Source organism: Gorilla gorilla, chromosome 5, assembly GCF_029281585.2.
Source record: "Gorilla gorilla gorilla isolate KB3781 chromosome 5, NHGRI_mGorGor1-v2.1_pri, whole genome shotgun sequence".
Taxonomy (NCBI): Eukaryota; Metazoa; Chordata; class Mammalia; order Primates; family Hominidae; genus Gorilla; species Gorilla gorilla.
In genome coordinates, this window is record NC_073229.2 from 46988793 (window position 1) to 47007326 (window position 18534).

At 35.8% G+C, this 18534-nt stretch overlaps 1 pseudogene; it reads right to left on the reverse strand.

The window, feature by feature from the left end:
• Window positions 1-626: 626 nt before the first annotated feature.
• LOC101132194 (probable ATP-dependent RNA helicase DDX6) lies at window positions 627-2062 on the reverse strand (annotated as a pseudogene).
• Window positions 2063-18534: the final 16472 nt, after the last annotated feature.

Genomic DNA, 18534 nt, shown 5'->3' on the forward strand with positions numbered 1-18534 from the left:
TCTGGGCTTCAGTATTGGGTAGAAAGAAAACAGAGAGACTTCACCCTAAAACCAAAATGAAAAGACAAAAATTTTTTAAAGAATAAAGGAAAGAAAGAGTACTACTGTTGATTCTTTGGTCTGTGTCTAAAAGATGATATTCTGAATATCTCAGAGCATACAGCACTTCACACAAATGAGTAATGAGCTCTTCAGGCTTAAAAAAAAATGGATGACTAGGGAGAAGTTGAAATGTCCTCGAGAGTCAGATGTTGGAGAATTTTGATATAATAGACAAGCTTTTGTGTTCATTAAGATTCTTCTCTTTTTAGGGTTTCTCCCCTTCTTTCTTTTCCTTTCCTGTCCCCTTTCCCCAGAAAACATTTTTTTAAAACCAGCAGTTAGTGCAACTAATGTTCACTTAGCATACAGTGCAAACAGATGGAACAAAAAAAAAGGAATATTCCTTCTTTTCAGCTTTTTTCTCTTCACCAGTTAAAAAAGGAAAAAAAAATTCTGAACTCTTTTAAGTCTTCATAGTTCTGAAATAAAAGATGAAAAACTCACAAAGAGAAGAGCACTCCTCTCTAAAAAATGGTATGTCATAGATACAAACAAGGCTTCCACAGTTTGTCAAAGAGTGCTTATTAAGGCTTCTCATTTTCTACAGCCTTGCTGTGGAATTCTGCCACATGCAGGCTCTTGTCAATGTTGCTTGGAATAGGTTTTATTTCTTTTCCCAGCTGCTCCTCAATACCTTTCAGGTTGAAGTGATCACCATATGTGATCAAGTTGATGGCTAAGCCAAAATGGCCAAAGTGACCTGGTCTTCCAATATGATGGAGATAGGTCTCTTCTAGCTTTGAAAAGTCAAAGTTTATTACCACATTCACAGCTTGTATATCAATACCTCAAGTAAGCAGATCAGTGCAAATGAGAATAAGCCATTTCAGAAATAATAAAATACACAATTTTGATGTCCCTGCCTCATTTTAGCATGAATGTAGAAACAAAAATAACCCAGTTGAGAAATTTTGGCTGGCCATTCAACTCGCTGAGAGCAGTTAAAGAAAATGATCATCTGGTTTAGCTGAAGCCTGAAGAAAAGTGTGGTGAGGCCGTGTACTTTTTGGTGCTCGGTTACATATGCGTAGTACTGGGTTATGTCCTTCAGAGTTAGTTTTACCATCAGGTTAGTCTCAGGGTTTCTGCAAATGGGAATTCATGAACTTCTGTATACTAAGAGGGAAAGTAGCAGAATATAGTAAAATCTGCCTGTCTTCAGGTAGCATGAGAATAATATCTTCCATTAACTGCACAAAATCCTGGGACAGCAACTTATCTGCCTCATCCAATACTATCACCTGGACATGACTGACCTTTGCTACTCCTTTCTTAATAAGATTCAGGATTCTCCCAGGGGCAGCAATCACCATGTGCACTGTATCATCCAGCCTCAGTACATCATCTCCTGAATTGGTTCCTCCTGTGGTCATCACCACTTTGACTCCTCCCATTTGTTTGCTGACCTGGATGCAAATTTGACTGACCTGTAGAGCAGGTCCTCCTGTGGGAACAATCACCATTGTTTGTATAGTGTCCTTCTTCAGGTCTAGCCTTTTAAGTAGGGGAATGTCATGGGCACTGCTCTTGCCTGTTCCATTTTTTGCTCTAGCTAAGATATCCCTACCAGATAAAGCAATGGGAATGTTCTCTTCTTGGAAAGGAGATGTCTTTTTCCATCCCATTTCAAAAATTCTCATCAGTAACTTCCGTTTCAAACAGTAATCTTCAAATTAATTTCCTCTTGTGGAGGTCACATCCACCATTTTGATTCTTAGATCCTTTGGAAGGAGTTTTAAAGTCTTTTTCCAGTTATCACCAGGCTTAATAGTGGTGGTCATACTCTGCGCTTGTGGTTGAGTGCTATTATTGTGTTGGTGTTTTTCAGCTGGTTCATCTGTTGCTGTGTCTGTGTGGCCTCTCCCCTAGGGCCACCACTGGGTTTCATGGGACCCCTCAGCTGACCATTTTGACTGGACAGACCCATTATAACAGCGTTCTCTGTTCTGGTTGTGCTCATGCTGTGTTAATTGCAAAGGTGTCTTTCAAACTTCAAAACGTTTGAAAGTCAGTAGAGAAACTGTAATAATAGTTTATTAGGCTGTCCAAAGTGAAGAGATAAATATAGGTCTTGCTCAATAATTGAGTTCTTTTATTATAATGCAGGCAAGCACCCGTAAGTCTCTGAATGGTAAGCAGCAGTAACTTGATTTCTTGTACTGAATCAACTTTTAATTTTTAAAAGGCCCTCTTACCAGCTTCGATTATAGCTGAATTCACTTACTTCAATCACTGAGGCCACTCCTGTGCTGGACACTCTTGGTCCTTTATTGTTGACTGGAAACTCCCAAAATAGTGCCACTCCTTCCTCTTTGGATACCTCAACCTGCACCTCCAGATATAATTTCTAAGATCAATTACTGAGACACACAAAGAAATCTGGTGAGATTTTACGTGGTTTAGAATAAAGTCCAAAGAGGCTGTTTGATATAGTGGTTTTTCCTACTTCTTTCTAGAACTCACAGATGAAAAAGAAAAATGCAGAAATATGAGACTCATTACCAAGTGACTCGTCAACACTCATATACTGATGTGTATTTTGTTTTGTTTGTTTAAAGACAGTCTTGCTACGTTGCCCAGCCTGGAGTGCCGTGGTGATTCACAGGTGTGATCATGGTTCACTACAGCCTCAAGCTCCTGGGCTCATCCTCCCACCTCAGCATACTGAGGAGCTAGGACTGCTGGCATGTGCCATCATACCCAGTTAAATTATATGTATTTTAATTAGGGTAGAACCCTTAGTTATTTCCAAAGCTATTTCTTATACTGTATTTAAAACTTAAACTTAATTCTAAAGAAAAGATAATGAATAAATGAATCCCTCTTTTTTGTTGAGATGGAGTCTCACTCTGTCACCAGCCTAGACTGCAGTGGTGCAATCTCAGCTCACTGCAGCCTCTGCCTCCCGGGTTCAAGTGATTCTCCTGCCCCAGCCTCCCGAGTAGCTGGGACTACAGGACCACGCACCACCATGCTCGGCTAATTTTTGAATTTTTAGTAGAGATGTATTTCACTATGTTGGCCAGGATGGTCTCTATCTCCTGACCTTGTGATCTGTCTGCCTCAGCCTCCCAAAGTGCTGGGATTACAGGCGTGAGCCACCGCACCCGGCCATAACTTATTTTTAATATCTCTTGACTGCAGCTGCTACCACAATTTACATCTTCAAAATGGTTATGGAGGTTCAAGATGGCTGACTGGAAGCAGCTAGAGTATGCTACTCTCAAAGAGAGGAAAGAAAGTGGCAAGTAAATAGTAGCTCTTCAGGTGAATTCTCTAAGAGAGCATGTCAAGATTCACCAAGGAAGTGAGGGGGCTCACGAAGACCTCAGCACATTTTATCAGGAGCTTCTCCTAGCCACACCCATCAGAGCTGGTGCCTGCACCTGTCATTGAGATATTCGTGGGAAAGCCATGTTTCCAGCTCTGCCCAGGTATATCCCACCACCCTCACAAATTAGGAATCTCAGAACACTGGACACCCACCCCACTGTCCAGTCCTTCACCTGAAACAACAGAGAGCACCTCACAGTAAATAAAGGTCAGCTCCCCTCCCACCTACTTGTGTGGCAGCTGACTCTTACCTGCAAATGCCATATCCTGAGTCGTAGGTCAAACCACACAGCCCAACACAAAACCTGCTGACAGAAGTGCATAGGACTATAGAAACAACCCCAAAGACCCTACCTAGTACAACACTCTCCAGATGAGAAGGAACCAGCACAAGAATTCTGCCACCATTAAAAATCTGAATGGATTGACATCATCAAAGGCTGACTCTAGGTTTCCAGCAATGGTTCTTAACCAAAATGGAGGCAGAAGGATGACAGAGGAGGAATTCAAAGTATGGATTACAGGGAAACTCAATGAGATCCAAAATAAGGTTAAAAATCAGTACAAAGAAACCTGTAAAGCAATCCAGGAAATAAAAGAAGATGCAAACATCTTAAAAAGAAATCATTCAGAGCAATGAAAACTATAAAACTCACTTAGGGAATTTCAAAATACAATTGAATGCTTTCCCAATAGACTAGACCAAACAGAAGAAAGAATTTCAGAGTTTGAAGATTGGTCTTTCAAACTAACCCAGTCAGACAAAAACAAAGAAAAAAGAAATTTAAAAATTCTTAAAATTCTTGGCACAAAGTCTCCAAGACACATGAGTTATGTAAAATGGCAAAACCTATGAATGACTGGCATTAATGAGAGAGAAAAAGAAAAAGTAAAAAACATGGAAAACATCTTTGAGGGAATAATTTGAGAAATTTTCCTTTATCTTACTAGGGAAGTAGACATACAGATATAATAAATCCAGAGAAGACCTGCCAGATCCTATATAAAATGAACATCACCAAGGTATATAGTGACCGGAATGCCCAAGGTCAATGCTAAAGGAAAAACTTTAAAGGCAGCTAGAAAAAAAGGTTAGATTCCATACAAAGGGAATCCCATCGGGCTAACAGCAAACAGAGGAAACATTATAAACTTATTGGGGGGCTTCTCAGCAGAAATCTTATGGGGGACTTACATTCAGCATTTTTTAAGGAAGAGACTCCAACCAAGAATTTCATACACCACCAAACCAAGCTTCATAAGTTAACAAGAACTAAAATATTTTTCAGATAAGCAATAGCTAAGGGAAGTCATTACCACTAAACCAGCCTTACAAGAGATCCATAATGGATTTCTAAACATGGAAAGAATAATAACTGCTACTACAAAAACACACTTAACTACATAGTCCACAGACCCTATATGGCAACCACACAATAGAAACTACAAAGCAACCAGCTAACAACTTTATGATATGATCAAAATCTCACATATTAATATTAACCTTGAATGTGAATGGTCTTAACACCCTACTTCAAAGGCACAGAGTGGCAAGTTGGATAAAAAACAAGACTCACCCATCTGCTGTCTTCAAGAGACCCATCTTACATGTAATGACACTGATAGACTCAAGGTAAAGGGTAGGAGAAAGATCTATCACCCAAACAGAAGACAAAAAAGAGCAGGGGTAACAATTATTATTTCAGATAAAATAGACTTTAAAACAACAGCAGTCAAAAAAGGATAAAGAAGGGCTCTATGCAATGATAAAGGGTTTGATCCAACCACATGGCTTAACTATCCTGAATATATATGCAACTAAAATTGGAGCACCTAGATTCATAAAACAAGTACTGCTAGACCTACAAAAATACTTAGCCACACCATGAGAGTGGGTGACTTCAACATCCCACTGACAGAGTTAGATCATCGAGGCAGAAAACTAACAAAGAAATCCTGGAGTTAAATTCGACACTTGACCAATTGGACATAATAGACATCTACAGAACACTCCACCCAGCAACCACAGGATATACATTCTTCTCATTTGCATATGGAACATATGCTAAGATTGACCACATGCTTGGACATCAGGCAAGTCTCAATAAAGTTAAAAAATTCAAAATCATACAAACTATACTTTTGGGCCATGGTGGAATAAAAATACAAATCAATACCGGTAAGTTCTCTCAAAACCACAAAATTACATGGAAATTAAATAACTTTATTCTGAGTAACTTTTGGGTAAACAATAAAATTAAGGCAAAAATTTAGAAAATTATTTAAAATAAATAAAAACAGAGACACAATATTTTATTTTTTTATTTTTACTTTTTTACATACATATTTTTATTATACTTTAAGTTCTAGGGTACATGTGCACAACGTGAAAGGTTGCTACATATGTATACATGTGCCATGTTGGTGTGCTGCACCCATTAACTCGTCATTTACATTAGGTATATCTCCTAATGCTATCCCTGCCTCCTCCGCCCACCCCATGACAGGCCCCGGTGTGTGATGTTCCCCTTGCTGTGTCCAAGTGTTCTCATTGTTCAATTCCCACCTATGAGTGAGAACATGTGGTGTTTGGTTTTTTTGTCCTTGCAATAGTTTGCTGAGAATGATGGTTTCCAGCTTCATCCATGTCCCTACAAAGGACATGAACTCATCATTTTTTATGGCTGCATAGTATTCCTTGGTATATATATGCCACATTTTCTTAATCCAGTCTATCATTGTTGGACATTTGGGTTGGTTCCAAGTCTTTGCTATTGTGAGTAGTGCTGCTATAAACATACGTGTGCATGGAGACACAATATTTTAAAATCTCTGGAATACAGCTAAAGCAGTGTTAGGAAAGCTTACATCACTAAATACCTACATCAAAAAATTAGAAAGATCTCAAATTAACAATCTAACATCACACCTAGAGAACTAGAAAAACAAGAACTAGTCCCAAAGCTAGAAGACAATAAATAACCAAAATTCATTAGAGAACTGAATGAAATTGAGACTCAAAAATACATGCAAAGTAATAACCGAAAGCTGGTTCTTTCTTGTCAACCAGATCAATAGGACACCAGCTAAATTAACAACAAAGAAAGAGAAGATCTAAATAAGTGCAATCAGAAATGGCAAAAGTGAAATAACAACCAATCCCACGGATATATAAAAAATCCTCAGAGACTATTATGAACACCACTATGCACACAAACTAGAAACTCTAGAGGAAATGAATAAATTCCTGGAAGGTCACAACACCCCAAGATTGAGCCAGGAAGAAATCAAAACCCTGGAGAGATCAATATAGAGTTCTGAAATTGAAAAACAAACCTACCAAATAAAAAGGGCCCTGAAACAGGTGGATTCATAGCCAAATTCTACCAGATGTACAAAGAAAAGCTGGTACCAATCCTACTGAAATATTTTTTAAAAATGGGGAAGAGGACTCCTCCCTAACTCGTTCTACGAAGCCAGCATCACTCTGATACCAAAATCTAGTAAAGACACAACAAGAAAAGAGAAAATTACAGACAAATATCCCTGATGAACATAGATGCAAAATTTCTCAATAAAATACTAGCAGATGGAATCCAGCAGCACATCAAAAAGCTAATTCACCACTATCATGCAGGCTTCACTACCAGTACGCAAGGTTGGTTCAACATATGCAAATCAATAAACATGACTTGCTGCATAAACAATTAAAAACAAAACCATTTAATCATCTCAATGAATGCAGAAAAAATGTTTTGATAAAATCCAACATCCCTTCATGAAAAAAATCCTCAACATACTAGGCATGGAAGAAACATACCTCAAGATAATAAGAGCCCACTATGACAAACCCACAGCCAACATTATACTGAATTGGCAAAAGCTGGAAGTGTTACACTTAAGAACTGGAACAGGCCAAGGATGCCAACTCTCACCATTCCTATTCAACATACTGCTGGAAATCCTAGTCAGAACAATCAGGCAAGAGAAAGAAATAAAAAGCAACAAAATAGGAAAAGAAGAAGTCAAATTATCTCCTTGCTAACAATACGATTCTATACCTAGAAAACCTTAAAGACTTTGCCAAAAGGCTTGTAGAGCTGATAAAAACTTCAGTAAAGTTTCAGGATACAAAATCAATGTACAAATCAGTAGTATTTCTATATACCAATAACACTGAAGCTGAATGCCAAATCAATAATACAATCCAATTTACAATAGCCACAAAAAGAATAAAGTACGTTGGAATCCACATAACCAAAGCAGTGAATGATTTCTTTGAGGAAAACTACAAAATACTGAAGAAAGAAATCATAGAGGATACAAATAAATGGGGAAAAAAATCCATGCTCATGGAATGGAAGAATTTATATTGTTAAAATGACCATACTGTCCAAAGCAATCTACACGTTCAATGCTATTCCTATCAAACTACCAATATTGTTTGTCACAGAATTAGAAAAAAATATTCTAAACTTCATTTGAAATCAAGAAAGAGCCCAAATAGCAAAAGCAATACTAAGCAAAAAGAAAAATGATGGAGGCATCATACTACCCAACTTCAAACTATATTACAAGGCTACATTAACCAAAACAACATGATAGTGGTACAAAAACAGACACATAGGCCAAATGGGAGTCTCTTAGCAACTACTTTACTAATATTAATTTGCTTATATTTTGAAAAAGAGTATGGACCATGTCACTAAGCTGTTATGAGTTACATAATTGGCATGTGAAGTTGGTTGGTGGAGAGGAGAGACTGTGCTTCTGTGGAATACAACCTCAGACTGCACTCTGATCCTAATCTCTGTCATGGCCCTATCAATCACGAGTCATCTCCAGAGACTCATTCTGGCCAGACATTTAAAGTACATTTTTCAATGGAAGTATTCAAACTACAGTGAAATAGGAGAGTGAGGTGGAATAGTGGAACCAACTGCTTATAAATTTACTGTACACATAAAAATCATCTCTTCAAATCACCATGCCACCCCTTACTAAATGTGACTAAAGGTTTCCAGAAGCTAGGGAAAGTTCTTTAGCCTTTCTGTGGCTTTGTTTCACCATATTTAAAAAGCCCCACACATGAAGAATTATGCAGCCCAAAATGTCAATTGTTCTTCTGTTGAGAAACCCTGAACTAGGTGCACTGTGACTTAAGAAAACTACTCCAACGCAAAGACAGATAAATTTGTTCATACAATTTTTATCTTCCAAGTTTAGGGATATTACAGCCAACATGGAAGTAAGGATAAGTTGTTGGTTAAAGAGAAGTTCTTGATCATTCATTCTATATTAGATGTAAAGAAATGAAAAATAAGGAGTGGGAAAGGCTACCCATTCACTCTGCCTATTGAAATCAGGCTTCCACCCTTATCTCTTTACTAGAACTTTTCTGGTCAGGGGCAATAATAACTTCCTTGCATTTAGCAACAGTTTCATGGGTGGACCTAATTTTTAACAATACTTTAAGTATTTGAACTTGATTATAGACTGAAGTAAGACAGAAGAGTGGTTGGAAATACAGAGAATGGCATTAGATGAACTTATCTAATGCTTTATGTTTCTTCTGTGGAACAGAAGGTGAGACTGTCTGCCAAGCATGAAGGGAGTGTGGGTAAATTAATGAAGGAAAGATGAATGTTTAAAACAGTTCCTGAAGGAAATAGGAGATGGCAGTAACCATAACAAATAAAGTAAGAGAAAAGTAAGATTGCTATTAATTTTAAACAACATCAGAGTGTGTGAGTGTGGAGTTTTCTCCAGATTTTCTGAACCGTATGTATAGAAAAGACTGGATGCTGTTTTGGAGTATTCCCTGGAGATGTGGCTAGAGGATAAATATGTTATGAAGTTGGAAGCCCCAGAAATAAATTGCAAATTTTTTTCCTCTGGCTTACTGTTCTAGCCCTTTACAGACATAGAGTTCTGGCTCTATAGGGACATAAGTACAGTTACAAGGAACTGAAAGACTTATGGAAAGTGGGCAGTTAAGAAACTGAAAGTATCTTTGAAGCCAAAGAAATGAAAAAGAAGTAGAGAAAAAAGACACATATCATATGATTCTACTTGTATTATTACATTAGGGAAAAGAAAAAAACTATAAAAATGGAAACAAATTTATGGTTACCAGAAGCTGGAGTCAGTGATGTGTTGTTTATAAAAAGGAATGGGAGGATTTGGGAGGTGATAGAATTGTTTTATATCTTGCCTGTGTCTATAGTTGCATGACTATATGTGTTTGCAAAAAATCAAGTAATTATATGCTAAAAAAGAGAATGTTACTGTCTATAAATTATACATTTATAAAATAAATTGGAATTAAGTAATGGGAGAATGGCAAAGAGCATACTCCAATACCAAACAAAAGACTATGACTGTGGGATATAGTCTTAGAGTAGACATGTAGGTAATCTTCGTGATGTGATCATAACATCTGCACTACTTTTGTAACTTTAATATTAACTGTTGCACTTACTACATTGTATTCTAATTATCTGGTATATGTGTTTCTCTCTTTATAAGGTGAATGATTTGAAGGTGGGGAATTGAGACTTGACCTGATACATAGCTGAATTTTTGATATCTGGATTATGCCACAATGTCTTGTATTAGGTTGATGATCAACAATAATTTTAAAAAGAATAAAAAAGGAGTGGAGGTCAAGGAGGTCTGAGGTTAGTGTGGGGAGGCAAGATAATCTACCTAATATTGATTGTGGCAGCATGATGGTCAGTGGGAAGGTTGCATCATCAACATAGATGCCTGGGTGATAGCCATATTTGATACTGGAGAGAAGAAACTGGTATGGGAACCCAATATGCAGTTAGGAACATGCCTGGAAAATAAGCATATGAGCAAAATAAGATGTAGAGAATTTTTTTGGTAAGAAAATGGCCTCAAAGTGCAAGATATTTTATATGAAAGAGAAGAAGTAACAGTCAGAAAAAAAATAAGGAACTTAGAGAATACAGACCTTGATCCTACTCACCTCCTCAAACTGTGAGAGAAGGAGCCACTTTCAATTGAAGAATAAGAGAAATAGCTTTTGGGAGAAGAACCAAATGTCAATGACAACACAGAAATATCAGGAGTAGGTAGTGGTATCAGAGAGGTTTTTCATAATAGTGCTAGGGTTCTAAGGAATTTTATTAGTGAGCAAAGAATTCAAAAAGAAACATTCCAAAATGTAAAAATGACAGCATGGGATAGGAAAAGGTGGGATGACCTAAGTTAAAGAAAAGAAATTAACAATATGTTGCTTGAATTTATTTTTCTAGCGATAGAACTTTTGCAAATGAAAACACTTCTTCACCATGCAGTTATGTACCTTTTGGTCCTAGAGAAGAAATAATTTATTTTCAAAGATGTGCTAACCTTGTGAGTTAATTGTTATTTAAATAACAACTATTTACTCATGAGAGAGAGTGACTTGCATGACATAAAAAATTTCATAATTATTTTTGTAAGTAAGAGAAACATACAGTTTCACTTTGCTTTACAAAACAGTCTTTTGGATAACAGTGTATAAATTACTTATACTCCAAATCATGGTTGCCACGCACAACAATAACATTATTTAAAACAACTTTTTTGTAAATCATTTTGTAAAATGGAAAAAAAAGAACATGTTTGCATTAGGTGCTTCCTGCAGATAATAAAAACAAAATGGAATTTATTTTTCCCTCAGATGTGTTTGACATGTGATAAAGGTAATTCTCACGTAAGAAATATTGTAGAATGCTTACAAAGAACATATAAATCATAAGAATAAATCAAACACAAGTCACTAGAACTTGTATTGCCATATTAATATAATTATTCCAAAATAGAGGTTAATCTATAGTTTCCTAAAAAAGATGACCTTTGAAAAGGACAAAAGAGAAATATTACAGCTACGTGAACTGGCATTTTGAATGTTGATATGGTTTGGTTCTGTTTCCCCACCCACATCTTACAACTCGAATTGTAATCCCCAAGTGTCGAGGGAGGGAGGTGATTGGATCACGGGGGTGGTTTCCCCCATGCTGTTCTCATGATAGTGAGTGAGTTCTCAAGAGCTCTGACGGCTTTATTAGTGTTTGGAAGTTCCTCCTTCACTCTTCTCTCTCCTGCCACCATGTGAAGAAGGTTCTTGTTTCCCCTTCACTTTCTGCTATAATTGTAAGTTTCCTGAGGCATCCCCAGCCATGCAGAACTGTGAGTCAATTAAGCCTCTTTCTTTTATAATTACCCACTCTCAGATAGTATTCTTGATAGCAATGTGAAAACGGACTAATAGAAATGTCTTACCCCAAATTAAGTTTGATTATTTTTTTCTTTTTTTAAAAAAACAGCTTTATTGGGAGTATAATATACAAAGAATTGCACATACTTAATATGTACAAGTTGATGAGCTTTGACATATACAAATATCCATGATACCATTACCACAATCAAGGTAATAGACGTATCTATCACCTTCCAAAGTTCCGTTGCATCCCTTTGCTTTTTTTGTTTTTTTGTTTTTTTTTTTATAAGAACACAACATGAGATTTACCCTCTTAGCAAATTTTGAAGTGCACAATACCTATAGTCACTATGTTGCACAGTAGAGCTCTTATTCATCTAGCATAACTGAAACTGTATACTCATTGGAAAACAATTTCCCTATCTCCATTTCCCCCATCCCCTACCCTTGGCAATAACTTTCATTCTCTACTTCTAGAGGCTAAATGTTACAGGTCCTCACATAAGCGGACTCATGGACTATTAGTCTTTCTGAGAGGCTTATTTCTCTGAGCATAGTGCTCTCCAGGTTCATCCATGTTGTTGCAAATGGAATAAACTTTTTATTTTTAAAGGCTGATTTTGCATTTTCAAACTAAAAAACTGGAATACCTCACTCTATTTGTTTGAAAATAGGCAGGATACATAGGTCCACAATCATGCTCACTGTACTCATAACCCCACCTTTTTACCAGCTATCTATTGTCGTTTGATTTCAATTAACAGTTAGATTTGAGTGAGGCTTGAATAGGATGATCATGAGAATGGTTCTAGCATGTGAGTCTGAGTAGCTATCAAGGTTTCCAATTACCTTGAAGCAGGACTTAACTCTTGGTCATATCACTTTTGTATACGTATATAAAAACACAAATACATAAATAAAAATCGATGAGACTTATTTCATGGAGTTGTTTTTTTTTTTTTTTTTTTTTTTGCTGTAGAATAGTAATATATTTGTTTATGTCATGAAGTACACACCAGGAGATTGGTAATGGAAAACAACTGGTAAATTAGATATTAAAATTTTGATATATCATTTCAAAACCAAACCAGATTTAAATTTAAAAAGCATATAATTTTCATTTGAATTAAATGACATTATCTGCAATTTTGAACAAGATAAAAGTATACGTCCTCTGCCCAACTAGTAACATGAGAATATCCTTGCATAATGTACCTCTGCCCCATATAATATTTTACTTAGTTATGTATGTAGTCTAGTATCATTGAGCAGATGATACTTTCATGCATTTTAGAAAATAAAACATATGAAAGCTATACGATGGAATATTTTTCTCATTTTGATGTGGCAAACATTTATTTACCACATCAATTCATTTCCTCCAAATAAAAACTGATACTAGTTTCTTGATACAGAAAAAGCAGAGGACTTGGATAGAGGGAATAACAGTCACTAATTTGACTGTACCTGTATTAGTCCATTCTCACACTGCTATGAAGAAAAATACCCCAGGCTGGATAATTTATAAAGAAAAGAGGTCTAATGAACGCACGGTTCTGCATTGCTGGAGAGGCCTCAGGAAACTTACAATCATGGCAGAAGGTGAGGGAGAAGCAAAGACATGTCTTACAGGGTGGCAGGCAAGAGAGCCTGTGCAAGTGTAGAAAAAACTACCAGTCATAAAAACATCAGATCTTGTGAGAATCCACTCACTGTCATGAGAACAGAATGGGGAAACCACCCCCATAATCCAATCACTTCCCACCAGGTCTCTTCCACAACACCTGGGGATTACAATTCAAGGTGGATTTGAGTGGGGACACAAAGCCTAACAATATTAGTGCCAAATGCAATCCTAGATGAATTCCTAGAGCAGGAAATTTTAAATATAAGTTTTGAATGGAAAGACAGCTATAGAGGAAGAATATGATTTCTCAAAGAACTATTATAAGTGTCCTGTTCTTGTCTAAAGTAATTCTTCCCTAACACAGAATCTCACTTCCTATAGGTTCTTAAGCATGATGATACATGTTTTATGGCTGAAATAACCTAATGAAATATTCCAATACACAATTTTATTACATATATATGTTAGTAATTTGTACATAGCTTTATAAGTATATATACAAGTATACATAAGTTTATAATATGCATCTAGCTTTTCAAAACTACATGAAAAGAATCTATGAATGATATAGTAACAAAAATCAAACATAAGGCTATGTATACAACAGTAAATTGAATTCATAGATGACAAATTTATACTATAATTCACAAATAGCAATAAATAGTAGAAAAGCATGATCTTATATTATGAAACTGAACAAAATTAATTTTAAATGTTACAACATAAATATCAAGTGGAAAAAAGCTTCCATTTTACAAGATGAGGCACATTCTTTACAGTTGTATGTTACTTGGATTAGTATTTTAATTTGTAATTTAAATAGAACTTTCAATATGGTAGACTACTATAATGATGATCCAGTATATCAGAATAGTGAATTAAATAAAACAAGAGAATAAGTGAATGGGTGGCTATGTGAATATATACTGTACATGCATAGTCCCCAGGGTGAATGAGAACTGGAACTTTGCTAATACCAACTCTCTCCCTTGCCTCTCTCTCTGCCCTCCCTCTATGTATATACATTTGTATTAACAAGAACCCAGTTCTCATTCATTCTGGGGTAAGGGGCTTTCAGAGAAAAGGTAAACACCCTTGAGGCTTTCTGAAATGTCTTCTTTTTTTAATAGTAATGACCCTTTCTCCTTTACAGTTGAGTGTGGTGCTTTGCATAAAGTCACCCATCTCTTTCCCTAAGGAGGCCAACTTTGAAGGATAGACTTTGAAGAAAGTTTATCTCAATGCTGTTTGTTAAGTGGCTTACCCCAAGAGGCCTCTTGCAGAAGTAATTGTTAAAACCATGAGGCACACCTGAGAGAAAGGCGCCAGGGACTACCTAACAAAGCTGGCACCTCTGGAGACACTTTGGAAGTATTTAATACATATGCCCTCATGGATCATCTTACTCTTCAAAGAAAACAGTTTTGAGGCACCTAAGCAATTATGTACTTATTGACTTTGCGAAAACATTTATAACATCTTAACAATACAATTATCTGTAAGCTTTCTAATGAGCCCCCAAGTGACCTACTAGTAGAACAAAAACTTTCTTGATAAGAGCCAATTTCCAAGAGACCATTTTTAATTGTATGAAAACTGAAAAATGATGGTGTTAAGAAGCTGCTGTTAGCTCTGTGTAAACTGTGTGGACTCTTTGCCAGTACAGCCCTCAGTGAACACACATCTTTAATAGAAATTAGCAATTGCTATAACCTGTAGTCTTAGAAGAAAATAAATACTGTAGAGGCCTCCAAAGTTATTCTAGTTACCTACTCTCTATATTGGGAGACAGAATTCAAACTCCAAAATTTCAAATTCTTCTTTGTTTTATGTCTAAGTGGGTTAGAATAATCTAATAAAATACTCCTAATAAACAAATCAATCCTGTATTCTTTTTAAATGTTCTGTGAAAGCAATAAACCTTGTAGCTAATTTTCAGTATGGCATATACACCAGTTAACAATACATCTTTTAGAATCAGATGGTGTGAGTTTGAACAATGAACCACCAATTGCTAGGTATGTGACTTAAAGAAAGCTAGTTAATTTGGTGGCTCAGTTGTAAAAAATATGGTAATAGTATCTCTCACATGTGGCATGTTAAATGGGTTAATATATATTAACTACATTAAATAACATCACATATAAGCATGGAAGAGATGTTAGTGCTCATCATTCAGCCACCCTAGTAACGATGTATTATTTTCTATAGTTATTTCAAAAAATACTTTTGTATTTTTGTTTTTAAAAATTATTTTTATTTTATAGAAAAGAAAATTCAGATTAAAGAAACCATAACTATCTTGACTAAGATTGCACTGGTATTTATCAGTAGTGTTCAACTTCAAATACACATCTTCTGATTACGAGAATGGTGGTTCTTCCATCACCTTATAGCTATTTCCACATCCATTTACAATTCAAGCTCTTCCAATACTGGAAGTGTTAAAAATGGGATGGAAAACTGTAACTGGAAGAAATAAACACTGACTATTTTGTTTCACTTAAGGTTAATCAAATTTCAAAATACACATTCTTTTTCCCATTACGGTGGTGTAAGTACACTCATTCTGTCTCTTCCCCTGAGAAAGTTAAAATTGTCCCTGATTGCATGTGGTATATTATTGTACATAAAAACTATAAAGAATTTATCAAAAAACTGTTAGGAATAATAAATGAATTCAATAAGGTTGCAGGATACAAATCAACATATAAAAATTATTTCCATACACTAACAACAAACTATCTAAAAAAGAAATCAAGAAAACAACCCCACTTACAATAGCTACAAAAAAAAGAAAAATAACATACTTAGGAATTAACATAACCAAGGAGGTTAAAGATTTGTACACAAAAAAACTATAAAGCATTGATTAAAGTAATTGAAAAAGACACAAATAATTGGAAAAACATCCTATGGATATATCCTGCTAATTGGAAGAATTAATATTGTTAAAAGGTTCATGCTATTCAAAGTAATCTACAGAGTCAGCATAATCTCATCAAAATATCGATGACATGTTTCACAGAAATGGGAAAAAATCCTATAATTCTATGGAACTAAAAAAATAACCCAAGTAGCCAAAGCAATCTTGCAAAAAACGAACAAAGCTGCAGGTATTATACTACCTGATTTGAAAATACACTCCAAAGCTAGAGCAATTAAGACAGCATGGTACTGGCATAAAAACAGACAGAAAGACCAATGGAAAAAAATAAAGAACTCAGAAATAAATGTATGCATTTACAGTCCATTGATTTTTGACAAAAGTGCCAATAGCACACAATGGAGAAAAGACAGTTCCTTCAACAACTAATGTTGGAACAATTGGATATTTGCATGCCAGTAGAATGAAATTGGACCCTTATCTCACACAATATTTTTCAAAAAAAACTGAAAATGGATTAAAGACATTTGGATTAAATGTGTAATTTGAAATTGTAAAAATACTAGAAGAAAATATTGGGGAAAAACTTCCATGACATTGATCTGGGAAAGACTTTTTGGATATAACCTTGAAAGTACTGGCAATAAAGCCAAAAAGAGACAATTTTGACTACATCAAACAAAAATGCTTCAGCACAGCCAAGCGAACAATCAACTGAGTGAAGAGACAACCTTTGTAATCGGCCAAGCACACATCCGTTAAGAGGTTACTATTCAAAATATGTATTACAAATAACCCAATTAAAGAAAACAAATAACCTAGTTACAATCAAATGACCTGAATAGACATTTCTCAGAAGAAGACATGCAACTGGCCAACAGGTATATGACAAAATACTAAATTAACAGTCAGCAGAGAAATGCAAATGAAAACCACAATGAGATATAACCTTATATCTGTTAGAATAATTAATATTAAAAAGACAAAAGGTAACACATGCTGGTGAGGATGTCAAGAAAAAGGAACTCTTCCACACTGTTGATGCGAATGTGAGTAAGTATAGCCATTATAGAAAATAGTATGAAAGTTCTTTAAAAAATTAAAAATAAAACCACCATATGATCAAGGAATCCCATTACTTGGTATATATCCAAGGAAATGAAATCAGCATATCAAAGAAATATGTGCACTCCAATGTTTATTGCAGCACCATTCATAATAGCCAAGACATGGAATCAACCTAAGTGTTCATCAGCGGATGAATGGATAAATAAAATATGGCATGTGTACACAATAGAATACTATTCAGTCTTAAAAAAGAAGCAAATTCTGTCATTTGTGACAACATGGATGAACCTGGAGAACGTTATTTTAAGTGAAGTAAGCTAGGAACAGAAAGACAAATGCTACATGATGATCTCACATTATGCAGAATTTTTAAAAGTTGAAGTCATAGAAATAGAGAGTAGAATTGTGGTTACTAGGGGCTGGGAGGGGATGTGGTGGGGAGATGTTGGTAAATGGATACAATATTTCAGTTATATAGGAGAAATAAGTTCAAGAGATCTGTTGTACAACATGGTGACTGTAGTTAATAACGTTTTGTATTCTTGAAAATTGCCAAAAGAATAGATGAGTTTTCTCACCACAAAAAAGTATGTGAGGTATTGCATACGTTGATTAGCTCGGTTTAGCCATTTCACAAGGTATACATATTTCAAGACATCATGTTGTACATGATAAATATAATTTTTATTTGCCCACTATAACAATAAACGAATAATAGTGTATGACAGGTAAAAAAAAGATTGTAAGCAAATTATTTTCTTATATTACAAAGAAAAACAAACCTTTGATTCCTTTGATTTAAAACCTCATCAGTTTTTAACTTCCAAATCCACAGGTGTATCTACCATTTCTGCCTTCATTTCTCTAATTGTGGTGAACTCCTCCGGCTATGCTCAGTATGGTAACTGCTGCTGCTTTCTCAGGTGTATAATGCCAATGACTATTGGCTCCCTTTTCTGTTTCTTTATCCTCACTTCGCACAGTTCTGACTGTCCTTCCTTTTCTGTTATGAGAAAACAGGGCTCAAATTGTCTGTGAACCTCTCTAGTGGTATTGAAATGGGAAAAGTTCCCTTGTCCCCCTCGCAGGGCATGCGATGGGGATGTGGCTCGCTTTTTCAGGGCCCCACTTCTCAAACAACTAGGGGAGCTTACAGACAGGCAGGCTGTGGAGCTCCAACCCCATGGCAGTGTTTAGGGGTGAATGTTTGCAGCTTCTGAAGCCCCAGTGGGCGTGTGTTACAGGGTGCTCTTAGTTTGCTCTACAGGTGGCTTGTGTTAGCTC